The sequence below is a fragment of the Panthera leo genome, chromosome F3 (assembly GCF_018350215.1).
Source record: "Panthera leo isolate Ple1 chromosome F3, P.leo_Ple1_pat1.1, whole genome shotgun sequence".
Classification (NCBI taxonomy): domain Eukaryota; kingdom Metazoa; phylum Chordata; class Mammalia; order Carnivora; family Felidae; genus Panthera; species Panthera leo.
In genome coordinates this window covers 9,978,212-9,991,655 of record NC_056696.1, presented here as the reverse complement: position 1 = coordinate 9,991,655, position 13,444 = coordinate 9,978,212, and the positions used below count along the sequence as shown (strand labels likewise).

At 35.6% G+C, this 13,444-nt stretch overlaps 1 protein-coding gene across 2 annotated transcripts in view; it reads left to right on the top strand.

Annotated features, from left to right (window-relative positions):
- The window catches only part of FMN2 (formin 2), a 381,203-nt gene that overhangs the window by 119,145 nt on the left and 248,614 nt on the right, over positions 1–13,444 (top strand). The window lies entirely within an intron of this gene.

Sequence of the window (13,444 nt, the reverse complement as noted above, 5' to 3'; positions counted from 1 at the left end):
ACAATATTATTGAGACCTACAGTGTACTTTTCATTCCTGTGACTTACTTATTATTATTTATTTTATTTGTACCTCTTCATCCCCTTCACCTGTCTTACCTGTCTGAAACTAATATGGCAACTATACTTCAACTAAATAAATAGTAATAATTAAAAAATGTAGCTACATTGGCCATTGTTGTAAGACTAAAGATACTCTTTTTTTCTTTTTAAGCTTGTAATGTTATTTATTTTTGAAAGAGAGAGACAGAGTATGAGCTGGGGAGGGGCAGAGAGAGAGGGAGACACAGAATCTGAAGCAGGCTCCAGGCTCTGAGCAGTCAGCGCAGAGCCTGACATGGGGCTCAAACTCACAGACCATGAGATCAAGGCCTGAGCTGAAGTCAGATGCTTAACTGACTGAGCCACCCAGGTGCTCCAAGACTAATGATACTCTTAAGGATAGTGTCACAAAACATGTTTTTTCAGCTTTTTGTCAGAGCAGAGACCTACACAAGGCCAGGGCTTTTGGAGAGGGATGGTGTTCTGAGCTGATGGTTATTTAATAAATTGTGTAATGATTAGCCAACAGTGATTGAGATGAAGAAAGATAAACAGAGGCAGAGAAATAAATTCAAAAATAATTAAGAAAAACAGTGCCCTGAAAATATCCTCTCATTTTCTACAGCTTCTTTTATTTTTTATTTTTTATTTTTTTTGAGGCATGACTAAGTTGTAATCTGATAATATGTTAGATTTTTCTAAATTATTATTTCCAGGGCATATACTATTGAATTTTTATTACATATGATAATGCCAAAGAAAGCCTCAACAAAACATAATTTATACTATAAAAATGATAAACATGCAACATTGCTGTGTGTGTTAAGATTCAAGTATCAATTCATGTATGTAAAATTATAGTGATTTTTCTATTTTTCTTGAGCTGTGAACCATGGTAAAATATATTGTAAGAAGCAGGAAACCCAATGCACTGGGTGTTTTACAAATGCTTGATGTTACAGCTTTGGAAATTTAGGGGTGAAATAGATTAACTTAAATTTCATATCTGCTTTCCTTATTGCCAGTGAACTCTCTATAAGCCAGAAAATACAATAAATTAATGGAGAGGAAGCAGTATTTGGGAGAAACTGAGGTTAATTCCTCAAAAATGATTGTTTACTTTCTTTGTCATAAGTTTACTTATGGACTGGTTCTTTTCTTAGATAATATGTGTGTATTTCATACGTGCTTAAAGTAAATGGTCACCAAAATGATAAAAAAACTAGAATTAATTACCAATCTACTATGCATATACACTTTTACTGCATTATCTTATGCAATTCTTAAAATAGTCCTTTAAAGTAACTATTTTAATTCATTTAACTGATAGAGAAAAAAGATGTTTATAGGAGTTAACTTACTTAGAGTCACAAATTGATAAAGGTTTAAGAGCCAGGATTTGAATATAGAGGTCTGTTTGATTTTATACCTCATATTTGCTACACTATGATAAAAATTATACTTTTACATGAGCAATTGCCCTATGGCTATTTAATACCATTTGTGCCAAAATCATGACATTGTTAGATAAGTTTATTTTAAGTTATTCTATTATATTTACAATATATCATTTATAAGAGTCAAATATCAAGCTATGTTTCAAAGGCACATATAGAGGCTCCTTAGTTTCCCCATACATTTTTAAGTTTTGGTATAACTTTGGTGTGCTCAATTGTGCCACTTTTGTTTTTTTTGTTTTTTTGTTTTTTTTTTGCTAACTTTAGTATTCCACTACTCTTATATTTTAATTTTTTAAGAATGCTTATTTATTTTGAGAGAAAGAGCGTGAGCAGAGGAGAGGCAGAGAGAGGGAGAGAGAGAATCCCAAGCAGGCCCTGCACTGTCATCACAGAACATGATGCTGGCCTCAATCTCACAAGCCATGACATCACGACCTGAGTCTATATATCCAGAGTCAGATGCTCAACTGACTGAGCCACCCAGGCGCCCCAGCGTTTCACAACTCTTAAAACAACAACAACAACAACAACAAAACAAAAAACAAACAAAAAACATGAAAGAGCAACAACAACAAAAAAAACCTTACAATTTTATTTTCATGTAAAGCACTTTGCTTTTTTCTACTTAGTCACTAGATGGCAGTTCTGTATCTCTGTATGTTACCCACTGCTGAAGGAAATGAGAGGTTTTAAGTCCATTTGCTCTGTATGAATGATGATCTGAATAGGCTTTCTGGTCCATCCCAGGCTGCCTGCATTATTCTGTGGTTGTAACGCGAGATCACTAGGACTGCTTAGTCAGAGGCGTGGAGCAGGTTTGGAAAGCACCCTGTAAATTTTTCTTCAGATGTGAGTTCAGGCACCTGTTCTCTCAATCTGATCACACTGGAATTTATTGAATGAATTTTGACTTTTACTCTCTTCCTATAGTTAATAATTCTGAGAGCTCCATATCCCTGGGAAACCCCCCCCCCACATAACTCATAAAGCCTTTCTCAGCTAAAAGGAGGTGAAGGGTGTGGTGTTGACCAAGAGTTTGATGCTTAAAGCAAATACAGCTGGTACTCATGTAAAAAAAACAAAACAAAACTATAGCTTTCTCCCTGAGTGCTTTTATTGATGGCCCTATGGAATTAGAGAAAGTTTTCAAATAAAACTACATTCTTTAGGACCTCATTTATTGATATTTATTTTTAAGTGATATGCTCTGAAAATCTATGTCTAAAGAATTATTTCATAAAACTGAAATAAGACTGTCTTCCAATTCTGTTTTATATTCTTTAGTATTTGAAATACTATTTAAACTATAAACTCTTTTATATTCTAAAATAGATAATTATAATCTCTAAAAAATGTTCCTATATGAAAGATTAATTTATGATAACAAAACTGGTTACCACCCAATTTTTGACTTATTTTTTCCTTCTGAAATTACAGTCAACCCTTGAACTACATGGGTTTGAATTGTGCAGGCTCATTTATATGTAGATTTTGTTCCCATAAATATAGGACTGTAAATGTATTATCTTTTCTTTATGATTTTTCTAGTAATATTTTTTTCTAGCTTACTTTATTGTAATAATGTAGTATGCAAAGCATATAACATACAAAATATGTGTTAATTGACTGTTTATGTTATCACTAAGGCTTCCAGTCAACAGGTTTTGGGGGAGTCAAAGTAATACACGGATTTTTACTGTGTGGGGGTTTGGTGCCTCTAACTCTGGTGCTGTTAAAGGGTCAACTGAACACATAAAATTGTGTTTTGAAACATCTTCCTGAAACTCATCACATCTTTCTAATGCAAACGGGCTAGTTTAAAGGTAAACAGAATACAATTTGATCTTTAAAAATTCTAGCTTTGGGTAATAATTGATAATATCAGGCAACTCGAAGTTAAGTCTCTCTACTCATTAAAATTTTTATTAATAGTGAATAGCCATGTCTCTTACAAAGTCCTGGAAAATAAAAAGAAATTAAATAGTATCAGCACTCTCTTACCCTTTATGTTGTATGGTTTATATGCAAACAAATTGTCAAAAGTCAGAAAAATGCTCTGACTTGAGAAAACCAGCAAAATCTTATTTCAGTCCATTTTCAATTCCTTTGAAATTGGCTTAAAACTCTTTTCTTAGGTTCCTGCTCTGATCAGTGTTCCTTGGTCCCCTCAATGCCTAATTTGATTGCAAACTTATTTGAGGAATTAAATATTGTTTTCCATTGGTTCTCCTTTAAAGTATCTGTTATAGTGCTCTTCTACAATAACGACTCAGTACAATTTATTATTTCAGAAACATCTTTATTTGGGAACAAATCAAGGAAAAAGATGTGAGTAATGTGAGGTAGCCTAGTTGATGGTTCTTGAGGGATTACTCACATGTGTCTTGGCTAGAAACATTTAGAGAGTAAAAGAAGCATTGGTCAGATCAAAAGAAAGGTGTGGGTGAATGTGATTCTGAAAGGATAATGATGGAGACATAAAAACAAGAAGCCACTTGAATTTTGTTGGAATGTATTACACATATCAAAGGGCTGGAAAAATTGTTTAATGTAAGTTCCTTCTAAACTCCAAGGCAAAAAGTAATATGGATTTCTATGGTTATTATCAACTTACAAAATCATGATTTAAAAGACAAGTAAATAACTAAAACATAAAGCAGAGGAAGAAAAATAGGGGTTAAAGGAGAGAGAGAAAGAGGTAGAGGGAGATGGTTGAGAGAGAGAGAGAGAGATGGTTGAGGGGAGAAAACATGGGTCATCTAGTCATCTGTGATGATAATTCTTGGGTGCTTGACACTTTGACCCAGTGGACCAGGGGAGGGGCAAGGTGGAAGGGGGTTGGGACTGACTGGAAGAGATGCAGGACAGCCTGGGGGTGGAGGCACTGCCATTGAAAATGGGTAGCATTTGGGCAAGATGTGAAGGGGAAGAAAGGATTTTTCTGGAAAATATATTTTCATTTTGTGGAAACTCCCAACTAGCTCAGAGAAAAAAATTAGACATTTTAACTTTAGAAATAAAAACAGACACTGTTCTATTAATTTTAAGAATGAAAAGCAGTTAGCATCTGGGAAATGGTTAAAATTTAAGATGAGAATGTGAGGAATGAATTAGATATCACACTTTGTTTTCACTTTTCTCTAGGGCAGTAGGGCTCAGAGGTGAAATGAGGTTGTATCTTTGCTTTGTTGAGTGTTAGATGGTATAAAGCTCGTTTGTTGGGCCACATGGTTGATATCCTATGGAGAAGGGCAAATAGGTCAAGCAGCTGATCTGAAAGAATAGCTGAGCCCATAAAGTTCTTAGCTTATAAAGGTTGCTTATCCTTTATTGGACATCTGTTGAAGTACTGTGTGCAAGGTATTTGTGGTAGATATTGAAGGAAATGTAAACAGTTATAAGGTCCCAGGCTCTTCCATACACATGAAATGATTTGCAAGATGTAATATGATTCTGCCGAGGTGTTTGGTATATATTCTATTACAGAACTAAAAAAATAAAAAGGAATATTTTTGAGAAATTATAATTAAGGACAGCTTCTTAGGAAGGGTGAAACTTAGATCAAGTCCTGAAAGTGATAGTTTTCGAACAGATGGAGGGAAGGAGAGTAAGAATTTCAGATGAGAAAAGAGAATAAAGGCACAAAAGTGAAAGCGAATGTGGCATTTTGTCAGGGGATGGGGTTTGTGGGGCAGGATATGACAGGCACCAGGTGACCAGGTGATGTAAGAGGTGACTCAGTGTATTCCCCAAGCAACCAGCTTTGCTTTCCATCTCCTGGGCCTCTTTTGCCAGGGGCCTAGTCTTATCTGGATTGTTGTGATAGTCCCCAACAGGGTTCTGTGCTTCCACTCTTAATCCTTTCCAATCCTTCCTCCACAAGGCCTTGAGTTAATCTTTCTCAAATCCACATTTACTTATATCGGATATCTGCTGACACTCATTCAGTGACTGCTCCTAACATTTGAGAAAAAAAATCAGACCCTCGAGACTGCATTACAGGCTTTTCCTTACCATTCTCCGTCTTTGGATTTACCACCCACTATTTCCTACATTTTGTTTGCTCCAGCCTTAAAAAATACCCTCGTTTTCTGAAAAATAGTCTAGTTTAGGATCCTTCATATCTGTCTTTTTATGTTTCTTTTATATTCCTAACCTCCCCCGCCTTTAAAATCTACTTAATTTCTATTTATCTGTTCATCTAAACTCATGTTAAACTTTATTTCCACTTAGACCCTTTCCGAGACTTCAATCTAGAGAGTCATTTTGACATCCCTACTCTGGGACCCACATACCTGTCTTCTTTTTCCATAATGGTTGACTTATGCATGTCTCGTAGACAGCTGAGCTCCCTAAAGCTAAGACTGTCCTTACCCTTTGTCTTTCCTCTATCAAACATAGCACCCGACATTTTTTAGGAGCTCAGAAAATATTTGAGGAATAGCTAAATAGTGGGAGACCACACTGACTAGAGCAGAGGGCGCTTATTGGCAAATGGTAGAAAATTTGCCGCTGTTCATACATAGTGGTTGAAGATGTGGGCTGTGGATCCGTTTCCCTGGGCACAGATACCAGTGATTCTTTTAACTTGCAAACCTAAGCAAAGTATTTTGCTGTGCCTTAGTCTCTGTGCCTTAGTCCCCTCATCTTTAAACTTCTATCTCATAGGGGTTTTGTGACATTCAGCTGCATTAATTTAAGTGCATTAACTTAAATGCATTAGTTTATGTGCTCCTGGCACTCAAAATATTAGCTGTTCTTTTCTGTCATTGTTGTTGTTACATCTGGTTTTGAAAGTTGCTTTCATAATTCAGTTGACTCTCATTATTCACGGCTTCCATAGTTGCGGAATACGTATCTGCAATATCTGTGGCCCTAAAATCAACACTCACAGGACTTTCATGTTCATTTGTAGATATGCATAAAGTGGTGAACAGTCTGAGTTACCCTACATGCACTTGCCCCACTCGGGTGGAATGAGATGACACTCTGCCTTCTTGTTTCAGCTTGTGCTGCAAACAAGTATCCTTTTTGCAATCTATTTAGTGCCATATTTTTTTTTGCCTCATTATGCTGTTTGTTGATATCACTGTTTAAAAAGCACCCCCCTCCCTGGGCATAGTGCTGCACCTCTGTCTAGTGTTCCCAAGCACAAGAAGGCTGTGACATGCCTCTCGGAGCCAAGAAGGAGGACCAGTTATTCAACTCTCAATGTATCCGCATTGTCAGGTCAGGAGAATCTGAACTAAGGTACTTATCTGATAAAAGGAAAAGTAGCAGCCAAAGTGGAAATAATGGATTTGGTAACCATAGCCAGGGTAAAAATTGACTATAGTTCTCAAAGTGTGGTCCCTGGACCAGCAGCATCAGCATTACCTGGGAACTGATTAGAAATGCAAATTCCCAGGCCCTGCTCCAGACCTACTGAATTGGAGACTCTGGGGGTGGGTACTAGCAATTTGTGTTGTAATAAGTCTTCCATGTGATTCTGGTACACATTATGAGCCAATGACTTAGAAAAATGATTGAGAGATACTACTGTGCCTAGATAGTTCTTTGGAAAATAAATTCCTTAAATTTAAGGAAAATGTCAGGTGATCAAAAAGCAATGATAGCTAACCAATCACGATACGGAAGTGAAGTATTGTTGGGAGAGAAAAACTTTGCAATAATCAGTATAGAGATGAAGACTAAAGATATAAAACTCTATGTGCTCTCCTCACATATACAGAGAGGATAGTGGGTTAAGAACAAAGCCTTGGGAGTTACTGTAGGTTTGGTACCCTACTCCCTCCAAAAAAAATCCAAAGGAGGGAACAGAGAAAACAAAATGGAAGGGAGAGAGTATAAAATTATAGGCAGTAAGAACAGGAGGGGTTACTGGGAGAGCAATTTTAGGAGAGCAACAGGGTTGCAAGGCAGTTCTACCACTCTGGCTAATCTTCTTAATCCATCCCATTCAATTTCCTCCAAGCTTTGTTTTTTTAGGAAGTCTTTAATGTTAGAGATTAGTTGGGTTAAAGAAGAAGGTGGTGAGGAGGTGGAAAACTGAGTTGCGCTTTATATCCACAGACGGTTAATGAAAATGAAACTATAACAAAAGTGTTTTTCTTCTTTGCACTATGGATTTGGAACTATGTTAGATTATGGTCCAGAATGTTGCCACAACTGCAGCTCAAATAACTGGAGAGAAAATTCAGAAGTTGTGGGGGAACTAAAAAAAGCAGGTTCTCTTTGCTATTTTTTCCCTCATTTTCCCTGACCCCCTTTATCAACACATTTATTACTTCTACTTTGGTTATCACTAATGATGTTGACTTTAACCTTCTCATCGATCAAATTGTTAACTACTGCAGTGAAGAGATGTTAAAAGGAATACAGCCAATTATGAGTTTTAACAAATCCCTCTCCCCTCTAACTCACATTTCTCATCTAAGCAATAAAGGGATTGGAAGAGATTTGTCATATCCATTCCAGTTCAACAATATTATAATTTCAATAGTTCATCTGTTTCATTGTAAGGATTCCAGAGGTGCCATTTTAGCTTTCTGTGTGTGAAGCTCTTCTTTTCCATGATATGTTCTGCTTTAAGAAGACCTAGGTAAGTTATTTTCTACTTATCGTATGTTCTGATATTCCCTCCTTTCTTTAAATTCCTTTTCAAACTTGAAATTGATGGTAATTTATTTTTGTGCATTATCTTATCTCTTAAAAACATGGATTTCTTTTTCTATAGAATCATGTGTAGCAGGTATTGGCTTATTGTAAAACTGGAATGCCATTGGTTTGATCAAAAACCTTAGAATGTTGTTTAGAATTTAGATCATGAAAGAGAATTTATATGCTTTTGTGAAGAGTAGGATTTATATTTTATAGATGTCTACAGGTATCGTAACTTGCCAGTAACATAGCCTTAGAATTTAGCAGAACTTGAAAATCTGAATGATAGAAAATAAATTACATATCTCGTATCAACATTTACAAAATAAATTATCACAGTGTTAACTTACCAATATCTATTTTTATATTCTAGGCTCTCAAAGTATCTTGCTTACATTATAAACATCATAAAGTTTCAAAGACGAAGTGAATTAACTTTTCAGCAAAAGCTTTACTTGAGTGTATCTTGGCTTCCTTTTTGACAGTTTTAGCCTTAATGTTACATTAATGTTTCTTTTTCTGGGAATCATAATCTTGTAATCAGAAAAAAAATTTGGTGAACATTTTATTTTTTAATGGAAGCTTGTATTTTGTGATATGCAAGTGTTCAAACAATTTATAAGAACTAACCATCACCACCCACGTATAAGATTGTACAGGAATGGAAGAATTTTGGCTAATGTATTGTATAAAATTGTTCAGCCAAAGTGGATGGCAGACTTTACCACTTATAATGATTTAAGGGATTGAAGTAATATTTTAAAATACAAACTATCTCAACATTGGTAATATATAAGGGATATTACATACTGTGTTGAATAATTAAAATAGATTTGTTATCTTTCTTCCATTTATAAGGAGGTACCCATTATTTGGATTCTTTGAAAAATTATAAAGATCACTTTTTTCTATTCTCCTTTAAAAAAATTGTTTATTTTAATTTTTAATAGTGAGAACAATTAACATTGGGTAAAGGGTCACACAATTACTGGAAATGCTGTTTTTTTTGAAAAGTGTAGAAGTCTAAAGATAATAGAAAGTACATTTTACCATTGTCAAATCCTTTGAGGATCTGATAGGCCTCTATCTAGCTGTACCCTGAAGAGACGGAAGATTAAGTACCAGGCACAAGACACGAGGGAACAAGCTTTCAACTTGAGGACGTTCCATGGACCACAGAGTGCCTGGAAGGCTCTTAGAGAGTAAATCTGAGCTTTGTGGGTGGGCTCTGAAAGGACTTTTGCTTAAATAGCCAGAGAATACACAGCATTTTTTTCTTGATGATAACTATTATTTACCATGTAAATTTCTTTATAAATCTTTTTAAAAAATACAAAATATGACCCAAATAGAAACTAACTCTTACTGCTGACAGGCAACACAGCCTTCCCTAAATAGCTCTATAGAGAATTGGTACTCTCTGAGAGCCCACCAGCCCTTGACTGATAGTCCTGGATAAGGAAGGCCAGATAAGATTCTTTGAAGCATCTTAGCTGAATTCAGAACCAAAAATCTTACATACATTTGGCTACTCTGTAAGTATAGATGGCTGGCCTTATTTTACAGGTTAATCAGTTAAGGTTTGAGATGAGCTTAATTGCTGTTTCCTGGAATGGAATAAGAGGATTGTAACATTGATTTGGGCTGGGATTTCGTAGGTTAAAATAGGGTCATAGAGGGGAATCAGGATTTTAGCAACTTGGTTGTTTGTTCTCTCTACATTGGGAATACTGTAAGAAGCAGACAGTCTCTCCCTACAACTTTTTTTTCCTGTTCTCCATCTGTAATAATTATCTCTACAGAATAGTTCTCTACACAAATGTCAGCCTTTTGTTTTTGCAGTCTGTTTGCTCTCATCTTCATGAATTCTTTGACTTCACCACCTTCTTGGTACCATAAGCCTAGCATTGCCATATTTACTGTAAAGTCAGTTTGGAGTTTTATTTTCTTGTCTATTTCCTCTGCTGTTTCCCCATTCTAATTCGTACTGTGTCTCACATTTGAAAACCTGTGAAGCTTATGGAGTGTGCCAGTTCCTCATTTTCTCATCTTTTTATTATCCAGATGCCCTCAACTACCATTTTGTTTAAAGAATAAGTAGATTACACAACAGAACAATGTACTCTAATAAATTGACCACTTATAGAATTAAGTCCAACCCCAAGTCTATCCCCATTTAACACAGACTATCTATTATTATCTACCATGCTTTAGTTTGGGCAATGTCATTTTACCAATGATTTGTAGATATTTTAAGCCACATGGTGCAAATACAGTATAAGGTGAAATTATTGCTCTTATAGAATCTTGTGCTCCCTGACTTCAGGGGAGGAGATAGAGAACCTGAATCATATGAAAAGTGATTGATTAATGAGCACCTGACAGAGTTAGTTAATTTGGTAAGGATGATAACTGACATATATGTTTAAAAAGATTGTTTTGCATTATAGAGTATTGTCAGAGGCCATTGGGGAAAATGATGAATTTCTCACATACTGTAAAAAATGAAAATCTTTTCGTAAAAGATGTCATCTATCATGGCATCATATACTTTAGTCAGAAAGTTTGTATAGTAGAAAATTAACAGTTGAGTAATTTTAATTCGAATAATTTGTTCATGCTTACAATGAAGCTAAAAAATAGTTTTAGAGGAGTGCCTGGGTGGCTCAGTAGGTTAAGTGTCGGACTCTTGATTTTGGCTTAAGTCATGACCTCATGGTTCATGACTTCAAGCCCCACGTCAGGCTCTGCATCAATAGCATGGTGCCTATTTGGGATTCTTTCTCCTTCTCTCTCTGCCCCTCCCCTGCTCACTCACACCCTCTCTCTCTCTCTCTCAAAGTAAATAAATAAACATTTAAAAAATCATTTTAGAAATAAGAATATTGTTGCTTTATTTTTTACTTCATTTTTTAAGGAAGAGAATCTTTTTTCCACAATTAAAAAAACCTTTTTATTTGCATTTATTTTATGCTGAATTTATTCCTAGTCTAAATTTTAATTTCGTCATTTTCTTCTGGGATTTCTTTCTTTCTCTCCTGTGCAATCTCCTCTTCTGGTTTAGAACCATTTGTTCTTTTCCAGTAAGGATCATTTTAATGCGGCATTAGGAGCTCATGTATTGGTTAATCTGACTGTGAGTTACGTAAATCTGGTAGTCTGTGTTTGGGGGCTTTTGATTATATGGATTGCTCAATGACCCAATAATCTACATCTAAACCCTTAAGTTCAGCATTACTGTCTGCATTTTTAATCATGTCCAGCAAAAATTCAGCATTCTTTTTGGGCCACTGACCCTGTGTCCAGACCTATTCTTTGGCCTGGGCATACCTACCAACTACACCATTGTAACTATGGAATAGCACCCACTGGTTTTGTAAAGTGATGTCTTTCACATATTTAGTGGATTTTTCCATATGCATACCCTTGATGGTCTGTATGGTTTCACTAGTATTCTTAAAGTGAACATGAAGATTTGAACCTTTTGATTTGCATGATGTTGTTGGGCATTCTGGGACAAGTGAATAGTGAACCATATTTGGAGATCACCTCAGGCTGCTTACTGGAAGAGCCTTTTTTTCCCCTCTGTATTTTATCCCGAAGTATTGGTACATGGTTATATCAGTCAGGCTTTATTGAGGAACCAGAAACCATACGAGATATATTAAACAGAAGGGCTTCCTATACACAGTTAAGTTTTTCATGGAACGACGCAGTTTGAAAGATCTGCTTCTAGGCTGAAATTTTTCAAAGGAGTCATATATAACTGGTATACCAGGGAAGCTAAAACCTTTGAAGCCACCATTGGAAACTGGAAAGTAGACAGTGGAACATTCTTTCAGAGCAGCTTCCAGTTAGCAAGATCTTGATCACTAACAGAACAGTTAAGGACACTTGGAGTATGGCTCCTATCATTCCGCCTTCTAAATCTCTGTGTATCTGCATCTAATTGGATGAACCTAACTGCAAAGGAATCTGTAAATGTAGTTTTTCTTCCCACTTCTGCACGTAGAAGGAGAAGGTGCTGGAGCTTGGGAGAGTCAATCCAAGTAACTGCCAAATTGTCTTGATTCCATTTAAGAAGTCTTTTTCTGCTGCCCGTGTAAATAATTAGAAAGGATAAAAATCTCAGGAATCCTTACAGCCACGGGTACTATGACCTTCTATGATCATTGTCTTTGAGTGTTGTGTTGGACTAGTTGGCTTGTAAATGTGAGAGCATAAATCTATGTAGAAAGAAGTGTAATACTTGCTATTGTGCTAGGCTGTTATGATTTAGGATCAGTTTCTCTTCCTTTTCTTCCTCTTATTTCTCTTCCTTCTCCTTCACATCCTTTACTTTTATATCGCTTTCATTATGTTCCTTCCCCAGGTTAGGGAAGTTTTCAGGTATGATTTCTTCAAATTAATTTTCCGCCCCCCTCCCTTTTCTCTCTTCTTTTGGGACTCTTATAATACAAATGTTATTACATTTGATGGACTCACTGAGTTCCCTAAGTCTATTCTTGTATTCCATAAATCTATCTTTCTTTTGTTCAGCCTCTTTATTTTCCATTTATTTTACCTTCTATATCACTTATTCATTCCTGTGCTGCTTCCATCCTTGTGTTTTTACATCCGGTCTGTTTCAAATCTTGGTTATTGCATTTTTCATTACTGACTTTTTTTTTTTTTAAACTCTTTTATCTCTGTGGTAAGGGGCTCTTTGAAGTCTCCCATTCTTTTCTCAAGCCCACTGAGTATCTGTATGATTGTTCCTTTTTAAATTCTCCATCAGGCTTATTACTTATATCTGTTTCAATTAGATTTCTGACTGTGACCTCCATTTTGGCATTTTGTCTAACTCTGTCTTCTGTGTGTTAAAAAACCCTGTTATGTTTCTGGCTTCTGAGAATAATGGCTTTATGAAGAAGAGGTCATATAGTGCTTTCATTATAATCAAATCTACAATGAAAAAAAGCTGGCCTTGGTAATAACATTTAAGAATTGAGTTTAGAAACCTTTTCTAGAATTTACTTCTTGTGTGCCTTTTATCATCTAACCTTTTTACATGGTCATTATAAAAAAATGGGAAAATGAGAACACTACTAAGTTATCAGGATAACTTAAAAAATATTTACTGATGCTTAAAGGTCACTTTTAAGGTTACACTAGAGAAATGAAAACAATCTATACATTTTACTAATCCAGGTATCACTTTCTGAAATGCCTTTGGTAAAGTATTAAAATTAAACATGAAATAAGTGAAATGACACATATGCATATGGATGTGAAAGCTATTTC